This window comes from Manacus candei, unplaced genomic scaffold (assembly GCF_025592945.1).
Source record: "Manacus candei isolate 608988 ecotype Guabito, Panama unplaced genomic scaffold, ASM2559294v1 h1tg000059l, whole genome shotgun sequence".
In the NCBI taxonomy this organism is placed as follows: Eukaryota; Metazoa; Chordata; class Aves; order Passeriformes; family Pipridae; genus Manacus; species Manacus candei.
In genome coordinates this window covers 2,471,690-2,492,463 of record NW_026138107.1, presented here as the reverse complement: position 1 = coordinate 2,492,463, position 20,774 = coordinate 2,471,690, and the positions used below count along the sequence as shown (strand labels likewise).

The 20,774-nt window shown below is 39.9% G+C and overlaps 1 protein-coding gene and 1 long non-coding RNA gene across 2 annotated transcripts in view; one reads left to right on the top strand and one right to left on the bottom strand.

Moving 5' to 3' along the window:
* LOC127478287 (urea transporter 2-like) overlaps positions 1-20,774 on the top strand; it is a 301,778-nt gene that overhangs the window by 27,116 nt on the left and 253,888 nt on the right. The gene's annotated exons all lie outside the window — the stretch shown is intronic.
* On the bottom strand, positions 16,154-18,184 carry LOC127478310 (uncharacterized). The gene is made up of 3 exons (XR_007907170.1): positions 17,916-18,184; positions 17,178-17,331; positions 16,154-16,889 (listed from the first exon to the last, which is right to left on the bottom strand). It is a non-coding gene; the product is annotated as an uncharacterized LOC127478310 (long non-coding RNA).

Genomic DNA, 20,774 nt, shown 5'->3' with positions numbered 1-20,774 from the left:
TTTTGTTTGTTTATTTTTTTGGGTGGAGTGCATTTAAAGTCATTTTCTTGTTTATTTTGTGGGTGGTTTTTCAGCCAGGGAAGTCAAACTGACAGATGAAGTACTGACTCCACCAGCTCAGTTTAGATCATAGGCAGAGCTTAGCCTATAGGTCCCAACAGGATGCATTTCTGGAAGACAGCACAAATTATGCATTGCACCAAAAACTAATTCCACAATTCAGCTCAGATACCTCATGGAAGTGCCTGATGAGCTGGTAGAGGTCTGTGACGTTCTGCTGGCTCCTGCAGCCAACCTCTGGCTTGTCCAGCAGCTCCTTTTTATCTGTGATGGGCCTGGCACAGTCCTAGTCCAGCCAAATAGGAATAAGTTTCTTTAGAGGTGGATATGCTGGATATATACTACCTGAGGGAATCTCCTGAGACTTGGGAAATCTTTGGCCAGCCACTAAGGGACCAAAGAATTAGGTCAAGATCTTGAGGAGAGGGGAAGGGAGTCTAAAAGGAAGGAAGGAAAATTCTACAGAAATCAAGAAAAAATGAAAGTCAGAGTAGGAGTGGCATTAAATGCAGGAATGGTACTTAGGAGGTGATGCTGGAGAGTCAGGCTGCAAAGAAGATATGGAGAGAAGTGGAAACCAAGAAAATAGTTTTACAAACCATGCTGGAGTCACTGGCTCCTACAGCAGGGTAATTCAAGGCCAGGCATACATTATAGCTGGGGAAAGTTAAAAATGGCAATAAAGCCATAATTCCTGCAGTAACTGGCAGGACAGCTGTGCAAAGGAAGTTATTTTCAATTTGGTAATTATGTGAGACTTTCGATAGCTATTAGAAGGATAATTAAGGGTGAAATGAACATTACATCAGTGTTTGCAAGCTAAGCTCTGTGTGTTATGTGTGTATGAGCATGACTAGTTTTGCTTTCACTCAAAAACAGGACAAAACTTTCCTCTTAAAGTCATATATTTTTTTCTCTACAAAAGTGCACTTAGTCTCATTTTCTTCACTAAACCCACATTATTTCCCTTTCAAAGGACTTTTCTTATTTTCCTCAATTCCTCATGGCTACATTTGTGTAGGAGGGGAGCCCTGCTGCATGGCAGGAGGAGACTAGGTCACACTGGCAGGCTGAAATCTTCAGGGTAAATCGCTTACTGATGCAAATCAGAAGTCTCCCAGGTCCAGACTGGAATAAAGAGGGGTTTGGAAAGAGGGAACCACACATGGGTATGAATCTGTTTAAAATCAGCTGTGGCTGTACTGCACTTCTGGATAGACTTGCTTTTTACTGGAAAATTGTTTACTAACAGTGACCCAGAGCTCACTGAGTTTTGAAAACACTCTTTCAGAGAGAGCCATCATCTTCTGCATACACTCCACTGCTACCTCCTCACAGCGTGGATCTAAGAGAAAGCACCTTATTATAACAAGCAGAGAAATTGGCGCTTGGCTAAATGGAGCAGCTGCTTTTGGCCTGAATAGCTGTTCAGTATAAATAAGCCATGTCAGTTTTTGGGTGGGGTTTGGAGCCAATGTAATAAGGCAAGAGAAGAACAAAACTAACCAGGTAATTAAAAACAAACAAACAAATAAATAAACAAACAAACAAAAACAAACAAACAAAAAAAACACTAACACCAGGGAGAGACTGCGGTGATGTGCAATATATCATGAAATAAAACAAGTCCCTCCTGGATGCTCACTTGAGCAGGGTGGAGTGCATTTCCCCCCCACCCAAACCGAAGGTCTTAAAGAAGATGTCGGTGCTGTCAGGGCCTGATGAACTGCTTCCAAGCCACAGGGCAGGGCTTCACGCTGCCTTCACACGGGGAAAGTTTTCTGCGATTGTCTTTGCAGCAACACACATTCCCTCAGATTAATTCCAGCTGTGCAGTGCCTCGCTGGCAGGGTTGTTATGTATTAGTAACGCTAACCGATTGGAGCAAATGGTCTCCCCTTGTGTGTCTCACTCTCTTACCAATGCTTTCTCTCACACATACATAGGTACACAAACATAGATTGCCTTCTTTTTTCTTTTTTTTCCTCTTGTTTAACAAAAGAGGTAAAATTTTTCCCTGGCTGCTTTCTTCAAGTAAAGGGTTTAAAATGCAACTACTCCTTATTGACACAAATCCTTCACTAGCTTCACCTGGAAATAGTGCTGGGAAAAGTTTTGCTGGGAACTTTGTCATTTGCAGGCAGGAGACTGCAAGCACTGTCCTAATGGTGTAAATTAGGTGTAACTCCACCATCATGGTGTGTTCTGGGTGTGAATCCAGATAGGATGAGAGTTGTGCTGAGAGTACATAGCTGCAAAGCTTAAGGATGCTCAGACTTGATCCTTAAATTTCCAACCTGCTCAGCTCAACCATTCACTTACAAAGGGCTGATATCCTTAAATATCTACATTTTTCATTTCTTAGCCATGTCATTTTTACAGCTTGCTTCTTACCACGGACTTATTTTCTGCAGTGGTGGTACATACCAGGTCACATCATGGTCATTCCATTTCCACAGCAGACATCCAACAGCTCTGAGACGGTCTTCCTCCAAAAACATTTCAAATACTTGTGGTGTCAGCCACACACACACATATATGTGTGCACATGCACATCTAAATGTATAAAGAAATTCCCACAACAACATCATTAGCACGACTGCCACCTCACCACCCTCCTCTTCCCATACATTAGCAGGACAGTTGGATTGCAGTTACTCAATTTCTTCCCAAACACTGAAGTTGAGACTCAGCTTTACCTCATGCATTATGGCAGTCATAGTGCTTTACATGTATATAGGCATATGTTCACATATATATGTTCCTTAAGTTGTCTTCACCTATGCTAATGGTAATATAAAACACCCTAAATCTTGTAGCTCCATCCCAGGTACTTCACTATACATTGTAGAACCTACATGTTAAAACAAATATATATAAGGTGCCTTGCCACAAGGTGTTCGTCGAGGTGGTTTGCCAAACAGCTTTCCAGCTTCCTTATTTTCTGAGTCTTGTATCATTCTGCAAGCCAGTACTTGGAAAAAGTGTTTGTTTAAATCAACAGATATACAATAATATTCACTAGAAATCTAGTAAAATGTTAAGATATTAATTTTGCACATTACAGAATCAACTTTCAGCAAAGATCTTACAATCATAGAATCATAAAAATTGTTTGGGATAGAAGGGCTTTAAAGCCCATCTCGTTCCAACTCCTTGCCATGGACAGGGACACCCTCCACTAGACCAGGTTGCTCAGTGCTCTATCCAACCTGCCCTTGAATGAACAGACACCTCAGGTTTAAAAAAAGTGTCACTTAGTGCTCACTGTTTCATTTGTTTTCTTCTTTTTCCTTTGCTCTTCCAGCATTCTCATTTCCTTTCCCCCCTAAAACTGCAAAAAAAGCTGTCAAAATGTTTGTTTGGAATTGAGTGAGAAATAAGATTGAAAAATGAGAAAATGAACCGCAGCACCCTATTTCCATTCCTGGCACTAAGTTGTTGGTTTTTTTCCCCCAGGCCTGGGGAAATTTGCTACCTCAATCTTTAGGAGTGATCATGGGCAACGTAGTTCGGTGTGGATCCTCAAAGACATTCAGAAGTCCTCTTAAAGTTGAGCTTCCAGTTGTTGGCTTCTTTGTGCCTCATTTTCCCATGTAAAATGGGGACTGCTGTATTGTCCTTCCTTGCAACTGAACTTTCCAACACCTCACTGTGTAACACAGTTGTAAGACAGATGTGCATTAGGAGCTCCAAAGCACACAGCTTTGGAGAATTTATGAATAGCGTCAGTCTGTGCTGATTTATACATATTTGCTATCCTCGTGGTCTATAAACTCTCTCACAGACCAGAGTCTGCAGCTTTGAGGCTGCAGAGCAGAACAACACCCAGCTCTGTAGAATCACAGAATCATTAAGGCTGCAAAAGACCTCTTAGATCATCAAGTCCAACCATCATCACAGCCCCACATCCATGTTCACCACTAAACCATGTCCTCAAGTGCCATGTGCACACGTATTTCGAACACTTCCAGGTAGAGTGACTCCACCACTGCCCTGGGCAGCCTGTTCCGGTGCCTGACCATCCTTTCTGTGAAGAAATTTTTCCTAATGCTTCATCTAAACCTCCTTTGGTGCAACTGGAGGCCATTTCCTGTATGTAGGGCCTCTGTTATATTTGACTTCAGTAAACACTGTGTTGGAATAAAGGTAGAGAGAAACACTGTGCTTGTAATGCTGAGAGTTGTGTCGCCCCAAGGGCGGCCATGTGTGGCTCACAAAGGCATTAAAGGTATGTTCTGACTTTTAAAATAATTGTATCAGACTTAAAAACTGCCTCTGAATTTTTATGACAGCAACAAACTACTCAGGAAACTGGAAATATCAAATCATAACTCTTGTGTAATGTACCTGTGTTCCACCTTCTGCAAGTTCCCTCTGAAACTCGGTTTGGAGTCAAACACAGCGTCGGGCCATACTGAGAAACCTTGTCATACTGCAGGGAGCACAGTAGAGGTGGTGGGGCTTTCTTGGGGGTTCCTATGGCCCACATATCAGTGACTTGCCAGCCATGTGGTTCTGGTTAACGCTTGGGAGAGCTGTCCAAAGTGGAACAAGGCTATAAAACCAGAGAATACCACTGAAACGCTGCCCAGCCATTCTATCTTGTCTGTGTGACTGCTCTGGGGGACTCATTGTAAGGGTGTGTGCTTCCCCCTCAGGGAAATAAGCTTGCATATTTTATATCTGCTGTTGGATGGGGAACTGAAGCACATCTACTTGTTGCAGAGGTTTCTGAGGTGCTGTGATTTGAAGCAACTCTTTGCCCACTCAGGTTGTGAAGCCCAGCATGCTTTACCTGGCTTCTTGTCTTGGTTAGTAACCTTCGTATCTCCATGTATTTTAATATTCATCTCACAATACTAATCCCCTTGCCTGATAGGTCTGGGCTATGTTAATAAGTTGGTAATGTTCATTGCTAAAATATCCAGCTGCCTTTTAACTTTGCCACTGTGGCTGTGCTACGTGCATGGACATTGCTCGTGTCCAGTAACATGCAAAACTGCAGGTGTAGAAGGAAGTATAAAATGGGATCCATTGAGATTGATGTTGATTTATTTAGCAGAATGGATGTCTGAACTTTTGTTATTTTCCTTGATCAGAGAGAATTAATCTTCTTCCACTGCCATAAGTAGTGATATAAATTATGTTCATAACTGATTTTGGCCAGAGTGATTAGGAAGAAGTATTTGATCCTTGAGGCAGTTCTTTGCCTTCTTTGGAGCACATTAAAATGCTGTTCTACTATTTAATTCTACAAGCATCCCTGGTACTCATTTCCTATGTAGATAACAGAGTCCCTTGTGAATGGTGTCCTTTGGTTTCATTTCTATGATACAGTTTTTGAGGAAATCAGGGTCAGAGAACTATGTGCCTCTGGTAAATGCCAATGTACCTTGGTTAAGAAATGCATTTAAGCCAAAGCAATGGCCTACAAAAAAAATAAAAATTAATATGCAGCCCTGCAGTGGGTGAAAAATACAAAAAGAGAAAATCAGTTTCTGAAGAAAAAATAAGGTTATTGAGTTCCAAAAGAGTGAGGTTGCACTTCCTAAAGATGGCAAGAGTAAAAACATTGATAAAAGCAGTAGCAAAATAAAATTCTCCAATTTAGTGCCACTGTACTTGTCCAGAAATAATTTAGAAGAGCATGAGAGAAGGAAGCACAAAGAGAACTAAAGGTGAAGAGTAAAGATAAGAATGATTCATAAATTGAAGATGATATTTTTATCCTTTCTTCTTCTATGGAATAATGTATCCATTAATGTAACAAGTACTTCTTCAAGGGCACTGAAGGAGTTCTGCACTTTAGATATTGGAAAGAGAAAAGCGAAGAAGAATATGGCCAAAATGCTTGAAGATGTGGGGTAAGAGTATTTTATTTCATTAGTAATTGCCATGTATTAAAGCTTGAATTGACTGTGAAGATGTATTCTTGGAAACAGGAACAAAAGAATAAATGGAAGTAATCTACAGAAACGGAGTGAAGAGAAGTTTGCTCATAACTGCAGGAAAGGGAAAATGAAAATTGGAGGAATATGGGAACATATCTCTCATCTTCATTCTCTCTAACCGGGCTCTGGGCACTTTCACCTCTTTTATAAATAAGACACTATTGTAAAAAGGAACATAAAGGTTGTTGAAGGCAGTCATAAACTCCCAGTCAAAGCATGTTTTAAATAGTAGATTTATTTATATATTCCTTACAAATGTCCATCCTGGACAGATCTTTGCAGGATGACAAAGCATAAAATTGACACTTTGTTGATCTTGAGTGTAAATGGTTTAAAACTTTTCGAAAATGTTGAATTCAGAGTTACTTTTTCAGAGGATTGAAGGAGAATCTGTGCTCTTGTACTCAAGGCTTGGGTTAAGAGTCCAGCTTCCAAGATTTAGTCTGTATCTGTCACGTGCATTGGTGCTGACTTGCCCAGAGGACTCTTCACTTTTTGTGGTTTGTGATCCTTCACTCCTTCCAAGCAAATGGGACCGAAAAATTTTTGAGTCCAGGGAGTGTGAGATATGTGATAGTTCCACAGATATTTTTCAAGGTAAGAAACAGAAAGTAAGAGACCTGATATCGTTCCTAATGTGGTTTTGCATTAACTGGTGTACCCTAACTCAGCAAAGCTCACAGAGGTCTGACTTACTTCAGTTTGCCTCTTTGAAAGATTCTTTTTCCTTACAGAATTTGTGTGGAAAAAGCATACATATTTTTTCTCTGTTACAGATAGACTTCGTGATTTAGTGTTTTCTGAATAATAATAAAGAGGTTCCTGAAACACTGTAAGTTGGGGACCATTGCCTGAGAAATCTGTGTTTTCCCTGTGAGTAAAGAAGTGCTTGTCCACTTCCAATTGAGTTTTTCATGCTTGATGGAGATGCAATAGAATTTACCAGCTAGAGCTGCAAATTGGGAGGAAAGGAAAAGAAACCTGTTCTCGACCTTGCCAATTAATTTCTCATCTATTTTGAGAAATATTTTTCATAATCAGATGCCTTCCAAAATAGGGGTTTGAGATATATGCCAAAAGGAGGTGTGAAAGAAATTATAGGACAACTGAAAAAAAAATCAGCATGGTGTGGAGAGGTTAACATATGTGAAAATGTATAAAAATGCAACTATATAGCAATGTATAAAAATGCAACTATATAGTGTGTTAGGGACAAGAAAACCCTCAGTGGTTGCTGTTCATCATTCAATGTGCATGTAATAACGCCAAAAAGTGTTTTCTAGAATATCTGAAAAATATTTAAGGTGTAAAAATTCCTATTAGAGCATTTAATTCTGTCCTGTGAGTGATGTGAAGCAGGATAATGATCCTCAGAGATAAAGCAGTGATAGAGTCATGTCTGTCTAGTTTAGAGAAAAATATGACTGCTAAATTATCAGAGATGTATATCTGATATAGTGATCCAAAAGGAAGTAGCTGATTGTCCTCCAAACCAAATTTTAACAAGTTTTTGAGTAGTTGAGGAACGTTCCTGAAGATTGGATGGCTGCCAGTGAAATCCCTGCATTTGAACAGAACAGAAGAGATGACTCAGTAGACTAGTTAGTCAGATGTCAGTCCGGCCAAACTATTGGAACAGTCAATTCAGGACTCTGTCAACAAAGAATTAGATGCTGAAAATATAATTAATATTAGACAACATGTTTGCACAGAAATAGGTCTTGTCAAACGAGTGTGTTTTTTTTTTTTTTTTGACAACATTACACATTTGGTTGATAAGGATAGTGCTGTTGACATCATATATGGGGATTTCTCCAATGAATTTGACTTAGTATCACACGACTTTTTGATTAAAAACCAGGACATTGTACTGAATTAACAGGGCACACAGTAGATGGATTAAAACTCCCTGTTTGACAGGTCTTGAAACAGAGTTTTTAATATGGAGAAATCCATTACTTGAGTTGCTGCAAATGCAGTCTCCAAGGGATTAAAGTCTTAATCCAGCTCTCTTCAACATTTGTATCAATGAGACAAATCTTTACGAGCAAAATCTGATGATGTTGCAATGGTTTTAAGGTGACCAGTAATGAGCGCAGTAATGAGTGTTTGGAAATGCCTGACCAAAGGTTCAAAAGCTGATAGAGTAAGTTCATAACCAAAGGAAAATGTTCAACACCCATCAGCAGAAACCGTGGATCAAATTTATAAGGTGGAAGACACTCAGTGAAAAATAAAAGCAACCGAAAATTAATCTCAAAAGTAGGAAATAAAAGGCAGTGATTGTCCAAATATGGGATTTTAGTGTGATATTTGAACAAGTACGTTCTCAAAAAATACCAAAAGGGAAATATCATGGAAAAATGTAATATTGTCATTGTGTTATAATTACAGGATTTTTGTAAAGGAAATGTTTTTCAAATTTTCAGACAAAATGACATTTGGAAAGAAAAATGGCAATCTTTTCTTCAGAAAATGTCAACACAAAATGTTAGATATTTTCAAATGTTCTTTCCGCTCTTTTGGCCATGAAGATTTACGTTGATTTCGACCACACTTCGTGAATAACTCACATCCCTCTGGAACTGTGTTTTGTTGTTGGGTTTGGGGTTTTTTTTCTAACAAATGTACTCATTCAAAAAAGCAGTCATTCATATCTGATCATTACTCAGCATTGTTAGAAAAGCTAAGAAATTTCTTGTGGCTGCTTGAAATAAAATGGAGTAAAATGGAGTAAGAAAAAAAAAGCAGATGGAAGGCAAGTATTATCAGCTTGTATGTGGGGAAAAAAACCTCTCCATGTGATCTGAATACTGTACATAGCTACCGCTGTATGGGGAAATTGCATAGCAGGAGAATAGGCAGAAATGGGTATTATAATTTTCCAGACCCAAGTGTAAGAATGCTCAAGACTTAAAAGTAAGGGAAATTCAAAATTTAAATTACACCCAATTTTCTACTAATGGCAGTTGCAGCATATTGTATCTGCTCATCAGCCAACATGGCATCATCCCTGTTATTCGGGATCTTCGAGGTATCTTTCTAAAAAATGTGTGGTTTAATCCACCTTCAGGAAAAAAAAATCAGACAACACACCTTGTATACAACAGACCATTATTTCCTGTCTTTTCATCCACAGAAGCCAGAAAATGAAAACAAATCAAGCCAATAAAATCTCATTATTTAAAAAAAAAAAAGTATGAGAAATGCCTCTGGAATTAATAGACCTTTTGTGAAAAGGTTCAAATTTAATATTTCAGAATTATACTCTAAGGCCATGCTCAGATAATTCAGAGTGTTTCAGATTTCTTCTTAGAGACAAAATAGACTAACTTCTGACTGAACCTCTGAAACTCCCTCTAGAGCATCAGTGATGTTCAATTACTATTTCTCTCCCTGTGGCTGAGGTAAAACCCCTCTTTCTGCCTGTCTCCCCCTGTAAATCCTGATCTTCTGCCACGTGGTTCCCTCTATTCTCAGAGCACTCCTTCATAATTGTTTTCTCTCTCATTTCTGTGCACTGCCCGTGTTTAATTCTAAGTCATTTTCTAAATTTACCTATGAGCACACACACTATGCATCCAATTTGGTAATCTTATTACTTATGCCCACGCATTTATATACATTTCATTTAACTTGGATCCCAGCAAGGATATGCTGATGGGGAATGTGAAGCTCAAGAACAGCCTGGGGGGCATCCTGGGCTGATCCCACAGAATGGGCAACAGGTCAAGGGAGGGATTCTGCCCCTTTGCCCAGCTCAGGTGAGACCCCACCTGCAGAGCTGCCTCCAGCCCTGGAATCCCAGCACAGGGAGGACAAGGACCTGTTGGAAAGAGTCCAGAGGAGGAACACTAAATTGATCAGAGGGATGGGGCACTTCTGCTATGAGGAAAGGCTGAGAGAACAGGGATTGTTCAGCCTGGGAAAAAAAGTAGGTTTTGGGGTGACCTAATTGCAGCCTTTCAATACCTGAAGGGAACTTAGAGGAAAGATGAGGCAAGATTATTTACAAAGGCCTGGAGTGATAGGACAAGTGGGAAATGACTTCAAACTAAGAGTAGGTTTAAATTGGATATGGAGTAGAATAAGTTAAGTTACTAAGCCACTAACCATCACATTTGAGAAGTTGTGGAAGTCTGGTGAAGTTTACTCTGACTGGACAAGGGGAAACTTGATACTCCTTACTAAAAACAGACAAAAAGAAAACCCAGGAAACTATAGACCAGTCAGTCTCACCTCAGTGTCTGGCAAGATCATGAAGCAGCTTCCACTAGAGACTGTGCTAGGGAACATGGAACATAAGGAGGTGATTGGTGACAGCCAACACAGATTCAATAAGGGCAAATCATGCCTGACAATTTCAGTGGCCTTCTCTTTGGGTTTACAGTGTGGATGATGGAAGAGGGACTGATTTCATCAGCCTGGACTTCTGCAAAGCATTTGGTACAACATCCTTATTAGTAAACTGGAGAGATATGGATTTGGTATATGCAGCACTCAATGGATAAGGAATTAGATGGATGGTGACACAAAGTGTTGTTCTAAATGGCTCACTGTGCAAGTGGAGATCAGTGGTGAGAGGTGTCCTCAGGGGTCAGGATTGGGGCTGGTGCTGTTTAACAGCTCTGTCAGTGACCTGGGCAGTGGAATCCAGGCACCCTCAGCACAACTGCCAACGACATCAAGCTGTGTGTTGTTATCACACTCCAGAAGGAAGGGATATGGTATCCAAGGGTACCTGGACAAGCTTGAGAGGTGAAACCATGTGAACCTCATGAAGTTAAACAAGGCCAAGTGCCAGGTGCTACGTCTGGGTTGAGGCAAACCCAGGTATAGGTAGAGGCTGGGCAGAGAATGGATTGAGAGCAACCACAGGGAGGAGAACTTGGGGGCGTTGATTGATGAGAATCTCACCATGACACAGCCATGTGCCCTCGGCTGCATCCCCAGCAGTGTGGGCAGCAGGGTAAGGGAGAAAACCAGTCTACAGGAAGGAATCCCTGCCCATGACATGGGGTCAGAATGAGATGATCTTTAGGATGCCTTCCAACCCAAACTACTCTATGAGTCTGTTTCTTTGTGGCTTGTTACTTCACACTCCCTGTGCCTGAAATGTTAACTTATTTCCTTGTTCCATTATCCAGTATATTATGTTGATGGCAACTGATCCACCGAAGCACACTTTTCTTTTGCTTTTTAAATATGAAACATTGCAACATAGAAGGATTTGGACATGTTGAAATACCCTATTTTGATATTCTTTCAAACCTAAGTGTTATTGCTATTGTCAGAAAGTATGTTGTGAATACTTGGCAGGTACTTTTCTCCTTCTTTTCCCTATTGTATACATGGTGAATTGTGGACTTGGAGCATGACATTCTTGACAGATGAAACTCCCACCAGAATCTCTGCCTTGTATTAATACACAGTGATGTTTTGATATAACTGTTAAAAGAGTCTATGTGAAAGAATTTTCAGCTGTAAACTACAGACAGAATTAGAATGACAATTTCTCAAATAAATCTTAATTTGATATAGATTTAAAATCTATTTAATCCCATCCTGACTCAGTAAATTAGAGAAGCAAGGTAATTTTCTGCCCTACCCCTGTTTTCATACAGTCAGATATAATATGCATTCTGGTGAAAATCAATACAAATTTTCAAAAATTATGTATCCATTGGGTTGCCCAGAGAAGTTATGGATGTCCCATCCCTGGAAGTATTCAAAGCCAGGTTGGACAGGGCTTAGAGCAACCTGGTCTAGTGGAAAATGTCCTTGCTCATGACAGGGGTATTGGAACCAGATGATCTTTAAGGTCCCTTCCAATCCAAACCATTCTGTGATTCTAAGTTAGGCTTTCCCAATTCTTCCTTTCTGTATGCACTTTATGGTGTTCTTTCGTTGTTAGAAGCTTGGTTAGTCCACCTGCAAAATAATACATCAGACAGCTAGACAGAGGCAAGTTGTTGAATGAAAAAACGCTCCTGAAACATCTGCAGAAAAGATTAAACCTTGTGAAAGTTCCTGAGGATGTTTGAATATTCAGAGCATCACTCGATAGCATTTTTTCCTTCTTTTTCCTCCCAAACGTGGGACAGCCTGTTTTATGACATACAAGGCTATTTAACATCTGAAGTGCAAATGCTGTTATCTTCCCCAGATTCCCCTGATCTTAGGTAGGACTGCTCTCCAAGACAGGGTTTTGCTGCTGTTGTGGCTGTCTGTGGCAGGGATAGTCCTGCTGGTTTCCACTGCAGGCGACATTGTTTATTGAAATCTGAACTCAGCACTCAGTTCGTGAGAAGCCCACGGTGCCTCAGTCTTTCCAAGTGAACAACCTACTCAATTATAGATGGGCCATATCCCCTGGTGAGCATCTGAGATGAACCCTGATCCCTCTCTCCCAGTCAGAGTGCTTCCAACACACTTTGGGTGTAGGCTACATTTCATGGGAACAGTAGTGGTGCCACTTGTTGGAGTTGGAGAGATAATGAAAAATTCTACTGATAACTAAGAATTCTATTGATGTTTTCCATTCCCAGTGCAGTGTGAGATCTGGGATGGGCATAGCCCAAATTGCTGTTCCTCTGTTTTAGGCAGTTTTTTAAGTCTTGTTCAATTTTGCTAATAACAATGAATAATGAGCGAGACTGTTCCTGTGCAACAGTCTCACTCTTTACTTTTATTGTGTTACCATCAAGTGGATCTTCTCCAGCTTTACATCAACCTTTTAATCTCAAAAATTCACTTCATTTTGAGTCCTAAATCAGTGCAGTGCATAAGAGAGTAAGACAAGGTTGAGCAAGAGCTTACTGCAAGCCCACTCTGACTGCTGGAGTTAGCTGGAATTCCTCTCTTCAGTGCAAGAGCTGATTAAAAAAAAAGAATCCCATTAATTACCCCAGAGACCAGAGTCTGTATCATTTAGGAAAGAACATTTCCCACTGAAATCAATAAGTGTTGTTGAGAGGTGAGAAAAACATACCCAGTAGCCAGTCTATCCTGTATATGTTTACTAGGATGCGTGTGTACTTCTGTGTTAATGTTGCTCCATGTTTTTTCAGTTTCTTTTTATTCTTTCCTCGGCAAGGACAAGGATCATCACATGGTACCTTGCGTGCTCTGTTACATAATGATGATTCACCCCCAAGAGATAGCAGAGGGTTGAAAAAGATGAAAAGGCTATGCCAAGTTAACAAACACTCTGCACACATTAAAATGTGGCTGTGAGTTTCCAAATAGATACCTAGGAAAGAAAAAAAAAAAAAAAAAGATAGATGTATGTTGATTTATTGAGCAGGTTGTCCAGCCCATGTGTAAAATCTTTGTGACAGCAGAGTACATCATGACATCCTGCAGCTATCCCTCGGCTTACTCATCACCTACTGGGAAATGCACTGTCCTTGTTCATTACTGCCTCCTCTTTCCAAATATATATATTTGCAAGTTGTCTTCCTTTTGTAGAAAAATAGACATAAAATCCTTTGTCAGGTTTATTCCCTTAATATATAACTTAATATTTTCTTCCTTTGCTCGTGCTCTGAGCTGTTTTCTCTCATTTATGCGTCGTAGCAGCTGTGTGCAAGCATTCAAAACTTGAAATATCTTATTCTGATAACGGGTTTCTTTGCTGGCTAAATAAGGATGTTGCAGGCTGTAAAGACAGTATGGCCAAAACAGTGTTGTCTGCTTCTTAAAGAGACTCCTTATCGCAAAACAGGTGTCCCTGGCTAAACTCATCTGCTTTGCTTTACCTGACGAAGAGAAAGCTAAGATCAATTATGCAGTCAGGTCTTAACATCAGAGAGGTATCTCCAGATCTGCTGAGAGCTTTACTAAAAAATCATTTCACTCAAAATAAGATTAGAAAAAAAAAAAAGAGAACGGAAGGGAGTTTCATCCAGATGGAAATGTATTTTTTTAATCGTTTGTTTATGACAATATTTTCCCAGTTTTCATAGGCTTTTATCAGCTGTTTAGTTTATTTGGTGTCTGAAAACCTTTGAAATAAAATGTTTTCACAAATGTGAAAACTTTCCATCTATTGTTTTCCTTGTCATCCAAAAATTAAAAGAAAGAAAGAAAGAAAGAGAGAAAGAAAAAGAAAGAAAGAAAGAAAGAAAGAAAGGATGAAAGAAAGAAAGAAAGAAAAAGAAAAAGAAAGAAAGAGAGAGAAAGGAAAGAAAGGAAGAAGGAAAGAAAGAAAGAATGAGAGAAAGAAAGAATGAGAGAAAGAAAGAAAGAAAAGAAAGAAAAGAAAGAATTATTCCTCCTGTGATATAGATGTTGTCCTGGTCCTGAGATCACTTCTATTGAATCCAGCTTTCTAGGGACTCAGGGAACAAGTTCATTCCTATGACAAGGAACTGAAGAGGAGGGTGTTATTGAAGAAAAAGACTAAGAAGGAGAAAAATGGAACTGTAATACTTCATAAAGCAAGCAGAAAATCAATCTATTTGCACACCACTACCTCCCACGTCCTTGGCCAGGCACTGCCCAGGGTTCAGGAGTTCCTACATGATGCAATTGGCCTTACTTAGCAAAATTGTGCACAAGTCTAACAACTCATCAAAATTGTGTTCATCTCTTCCAGCCCCAGGCAGGTGTACCTGGAAGACGTGGGTAGCATAGCAATGTGATATTGCAAGTGGGGTCCTGCTTGACCAGCCTGATTTCCTTTGTCAAAGTGACCCACTTGCTGAGGGATGAGGGAAAGGCTGTGGGTGTTGTCTACCTGGAATTTAGCAAAGCCTTTTACACCATTCCCCACAGCAGGAAAAATGGAGAAACTGGCTGTTCATGGCTGTTCCATGAACATCTTTGTTTCAGCAACAGTGTGGCAGCAGGGCCAGGGCAGTGCCCTCCCTGTGCTGGCACTGCTGAGGCACCTCCAGTGCTGGGGCAGTTCTGGACCCTCAGACAAGAGAGACACTGAGGGGCTGGAGCGTGTGCAGGGAAGGGAACGGAGCTGTGAAGGGTCTGGAGCACCAGGAGCATCTGAGGGAGCTGGGGGGGCTCATCCTGGGGAAAAGGAGGCTCAGGGGGGACCTTCTGGCTCTGCAACTCCCTGAGAGGAAGGGGGAGACAGATGGGTGTCCGGCTCTGCTGCCAGGGAACAAGGAACATGATGAGAGCAAACAGCCTCAAGCTGTGCCAGGGGAGGTTTGGGTTAGATATTAGGGAAAATTTCTTCACCAAGAGGGTTTATTAAGCATAAGAACAGGCTGCCCAGGGTAGTGGTGGAGTCGCCATCCCTGGAGGGCGTTAAAAGCTGTGTAGATGTGGCACTGAGGGACATGGTAGGCTTGGCAGTGTTAGTTTTATAGTGGGACTTGATGACCTTAAAGCACTTTTCCAAACTCAATGACACTATAATTTGTTGGTTTGTGGCTGCAATATCTATCATCCCAAAAGCACGAAGCCCTTCACTTCAACAAAAAAATAAATTGGTCTAAGAGCTTTGAAGTTGTTTGAGCTGCTGAGCCCTCAAATCCAAAGCTGTCTTTCACCCCATTATCTGTGTTCTTGCATTCATGACCAAGGCTGAACCAAATGAAGGAAGATAGACTACATTTGTAATGGGATTAATGGAGATTTTAATGGATAATTTATGGCTGATCAAATGTATTCGAATGGGATGCTGAACCAAAATGTTCTAGCAGACATATTTAAAGGAAAATAATAATGACAAAAAACTTTCATTTCCATTTATAATCTACCTTTACATGACCTTAATTCGGTTAGTTTATGCAATATTCATAGCAGCAAAAAAATCTTCCCTATATCTTGCTTAAATAGTTCCACTGTAAGCCTGAGTGGAAGCTAAAAGGAAATAGTAAAAATTAATAAAGTGTTTTAAAACATTCACAGGGAAATTCAAAGGGCTCAGAGTCTGATCTTTTTCCATCACTTCAATTTTGAAAAATTGTTCTGGTTTGGCAGAACATCCTGGGTTTTATACATGCATATATATTTCCCCATCCAGAAAATAAGAAAACTTTCATTCTTGTCTCTCTTTTTTTGAACTTAAGTTGATCATGATCAGTTTTCATATCACAACATTGTTAAAGCAACTCTAAGCACACAATATTTTATTTCATGATAAAGTCATAAAAACAAGCATTCTAGGGATGTAGAATTTAACAGTCTGAAACTGCAGTTTAGAAATATGGTTTTTTCTTTGACAAAAATAAAATAGTGTCACATAAAAGTTACAATTTGCAGTCTCCTTTCAAAGACATTGTAAACATTTTGTGTTATATAGAATAAAACTAAACTTTCCTCTGTTGTTCTTGAACCTGTCACAATATTTTATAAATATCCTCAACTTCATTTAAGTGATTGCAGCCTAGACGATGTCTGTGAAAATGAGACAGTTTAGATAATTGAAAAACTGGCCTTGAGCCTTTGATTAACACCATATATTCTTCAGTTGATTTAATCTTTTCTGTACTGGTATTTAGAGTGTGATTATGACCACAGTGCTGAGCATGGAACATCTTGAGTTGGAAGGGTCCCACTGGGATCATCAAAGTCCAGCTCCTGGCCCTGCACAGGATAGCCCTGGCATGACCAACTCTATGAGGAGGAATCCATTTGCAAGGCAGATGTTTTTCCCAGTGCTCTGTTTTGCCAAGGAAGAGAGTAAGCTCAAAATCATGACAATTGTTGTAAGTTTGTTGGCACTAGATAAGTCATCATGGGATGAAGATACCGAGCTAAGAATCTTATTTTCTTGTCATTTTCCTGCGTTGTAAGCTTTTATTGGAGAACACTCTGCACTATCCATCCATAAGTCTTTGGAAAACTTTGGTTGGCTTTAGAGAGTAGAGAAAAAATCCAACATGTGCTTCAAGGATAATCAAATTTCTAAAAAAAAAAAAAAAAAAAAAAAAAAAAAAAAATCTGTGGAAATCAAGACCTGGAGAAATAAATAAAAACTATCTGAATTATTGTCCTTTTCAGGCTAGAAGAAAGCAGACCCCAGTGACTGACTGCACAGTTGTCATTCCCACATCCACACTGACACACAGTCATGCCATTCCTCTTTTAACTGGGCATCCCAGGACCTGACTCATTCAGGGGGAGAGGAGACTCTGGAAAAAGTGTGAGAAGCTGAATTATGGATAGGTAGGGAAAATTTAGAGGGTATTCTACCTGACTCCATAGGAAACTGGATTCATGCTGCTCATGAAAGAAGTTGTTGGCTGGAAGTTTCCACAAGAGGAAAGAATAATCCTGCAGGTCCCGCTCCACAGGGGGAGGCCAGGATAATTCCTGCCTGGCTTGCTACTTCCCAGCCATCAGAGCCCTGGGAAAAAAGAGACTTTGTTTTGATTTTTGCAGATTTTTAATTAAAGTGTTTATCATTCCACTGAAGATAAGAAGAAGTGCACAGAGTGATGGGATTTTTTTCTTCTTATTCTTATTTATTTTTCTTCAGTGCTTCCTCCCTTGTGAGTAGTACTACTTCAAGCGAAATACAATTTCCCCCTTGGTCAAACACACTGGAATTTTGTTGGAAACAAAGCATCTGAAATTGTTTCCATCTTATTTCTTTCTCTCTAAATGGTTTGCCCATACACTTTAGGAAGGCAATCCCTTTCATGTTGCATAGAACATCCTCACTGGCAGCTACAGTGTGTGCACTTTATTAGAGCATTTTTTCCCCCTAGATATAATGGCACCAATTAAATTACCTTGCAGCCTGACCTTAATCTGGCAGGAATGATTATTCCATGAAACAGTTAGGGCTCTAATTGACATGAAGTGCCTGCAAAATATGTCTTTTGCAGCAGACCCTGTCAAAGTCACATTGATATGCTAATACCTATAGCTGGCAGAATCACTTCATAAAGAGAGACATTGAAAATTGAATTATTTCAATTTCAGTACCTAGGAATCTAGTGATCTGTCTGTATATGGAACTAAGTAGGTGCAGTACTTTATATGGGTAAACAGCTGTACTAGGGCGTTGCTATGGAAACTGCTTGACTCATGACAATTGTGTTAGTGATGAAGTCATTAGTGGTGTGAAATGTACTTTGAGGTTGTCAAGTGTACACTCCAGGAATATTTCAACAGTATTACTGGAGCCTTTTCATTTGCATAATTTGGGCTTTCACATGTGATCTCGTTACGGTGCAGAGAAATGCCACGTAACATCCACGGCATGGCTGTGCTCAGATTGTTCTGGTGTGGCTCTGCAGCAAAATGGAATTGGTCCATGTATGTAGAATAAAGCTCCCTCTGTAACAGAACCTTCCTTTCCTTGGTTTGTTTTGGTTTGGGTTTTTTTGTTGGGTTTTTTTTCGGTTGGTTGGGTTTTTTGTGGTTTCTTGTCATTCTTTTTTTTTCAAATAAAAAATAGTTTTGAGGCATAGCACTCTTCAAAGAATGATCTGCTTAAACTTTTATGGTGCCAAGTTGACTTTGATAGTCTGGACCTGTGTTGCTTGTTTTCACTACAACAGCTCCAGGTTTACCCCAGAGAAAGCACAAGTAGGTTCAGGATCATAGGGAGTATCTTTTTCCTCATCTTAGCTTTTCACTATTTATCACAGTTAGTGTGATTTCCTATGCTATAAAGCTGAATGATGAATCCCAGGACTTCTCTTGGAGTCATATGCCCTTTCTTCTAGTTCTGAGTGTTTCAGACTATGGAATGCTCTTTTTTTCTACTGGCAGGGGGATACAAAGAAGACCTTAGCTGGGCTTTGACAAGCTGTCTGAAGGGACTCCTGTAGTTTTCATGTGCCCTCTGGCAGTAGGGTGCCTGGTAATGCTGCAATGTTTATTCCTTTACATGTTCTGCCCTTCTTCTGGGCTCTCCCTGAGCAAGCAGGCAAGGAGGAAGCACAGATTGCAGTTCTGCTTGATGGAGGGACATCACTCTGCCATGGCAGTCACCTATCAGGCCCATTTCCAGAGGAATACTAGTGATTCCCCGGGTGATGTGGACCCAGAGGATGTTCAGACACTGGAACAGACTCCCCAGAGCAGTGGTCATGGCTCCAAGCTTGGCAGAGTACAAGGAGTATTTGGACAATGCTCTCAGGCACATGGTGGGATCCTTGAGCCTGTCCTGTGCAGGGCCAGGAGCTGGACTCAATGACCTTTTCAACTCGGAATATTCTCTAACTCTATAAATCTATGAATTAACAAAAAAAAAAAAAAAAAGGGAAAGGGCCTATTTAGTCTGCATGCACACATATAAGTATACACACACACAGAGATGATGCATAAGATGTCACCAGCAGCAGGAGATCAATACAAGAACTCAAGATTGTCACCAAGATAAGTTAGCAGCCTGCTAATACCAGAGCTTGTGAGTTGATCTTATTTCTCAACAGTGTCTGATCTACTGAAATGCAATCTAATGCTGTATGTTCACTCTATATGTTCAGCCTAATACTGTATAATCACCAGCCTCTTATGTATTAATTACAGCTTAGCTTTACAATTGGGATGAGCAGAAAAGTAAGCATGAAATCAAAGCTGGATTTGATTAGCATACTTTGACAGGATCTTTACTAGTCAAGGGTATCTTTAATATTGTATTTAAACTGTGTGCATCTGTGTGTGAGGTGGTGGAAGAGACATTTCAGCATACTCTGGTAGCATAATAACAAACTATTGCAAATCATTACCAATTTGAAGAGATTTGAGCTATTGGTAGAGTTCAATGTCTTTCTGAATCAATTTGTTTTCTTGTCCAGTGTCCTCCATTCTACCTGAAAAAAAAAAAAAAAAGAAAAAAAAAAAAAAGAAAATCTGTTTTTCTTCTTGGAAACAAATATTATTTCTTTTAATAATGACAAAAAAATTCATCTTTCTATTTTCTAAAAATTTAAGATGATCTGTTGGTGTGGCTAAGCTAATGGAAAAGTGAATAGGACAAACAGACAAGACTCTCATAGTTTGGCACAACCAGTCTATATTAAGGAAAGAGATTATACATCAAACTTCATGTTGAAATCCTCTATTTCTTTCAAATCTGGTTCATGAAGTTATATTTCACACTTTTGTAGTTGTTTTGTTTTGTTTTGTTTTTTTCTCTGATCCACTCCAGTGATCCCTTTGGAGTTTAATATTTTGGACCAGCCAGGATAGAAGACTTTGCATAATTGATCCCCAAATTAGCTTCCTTCCATTGCAATATGGGAAAGCTGAAAGCATCCTCCGAAAATTGGCTGGAGAAATTAAACATATCTTCATACTAAACTATGAACAAAAAAGGTGCCATTTTGGCATTATTCTTTCTATAATTCCTCCATATGCTTTCTGCAACAAATTGTTTACCTTCTTTTTTTAGCAACAACAACAGAGATAGTTAAACATCAGAGTCCTATACCAACACAAGCAGTTAGTTGGATATGAGACCATGAACTAGATCTTTAGGTACAGCATGGCCACCCATCAGCCCTAAAGGCAGTTTAGCCTTGAGAACCTCTCTGTGTGGGGATATGAAGTTTAGAGGGAGCTGCTATGAACAGCCAGGCTCCAAATCCACTGTCCTGGGAGGGAGATCCTAGAAGTCCATGGTGCCTGCATGCTCACACAAACAGGGAATGCTTCCAAGCTATCCAGACCCTACCATCAGGGATAAAGTGATTAGGAGATTGAATTTGCCTGGCCTAAGGCTGGATGTAAACCGCATTTATCTTCTGCACATTTGAAATTGCAATGTATAGGCTCTAGGCCATGGGTTGGTTAGTGGTTTACATCTGAGTGGTGGTTGGTCCCAAAAAAGTT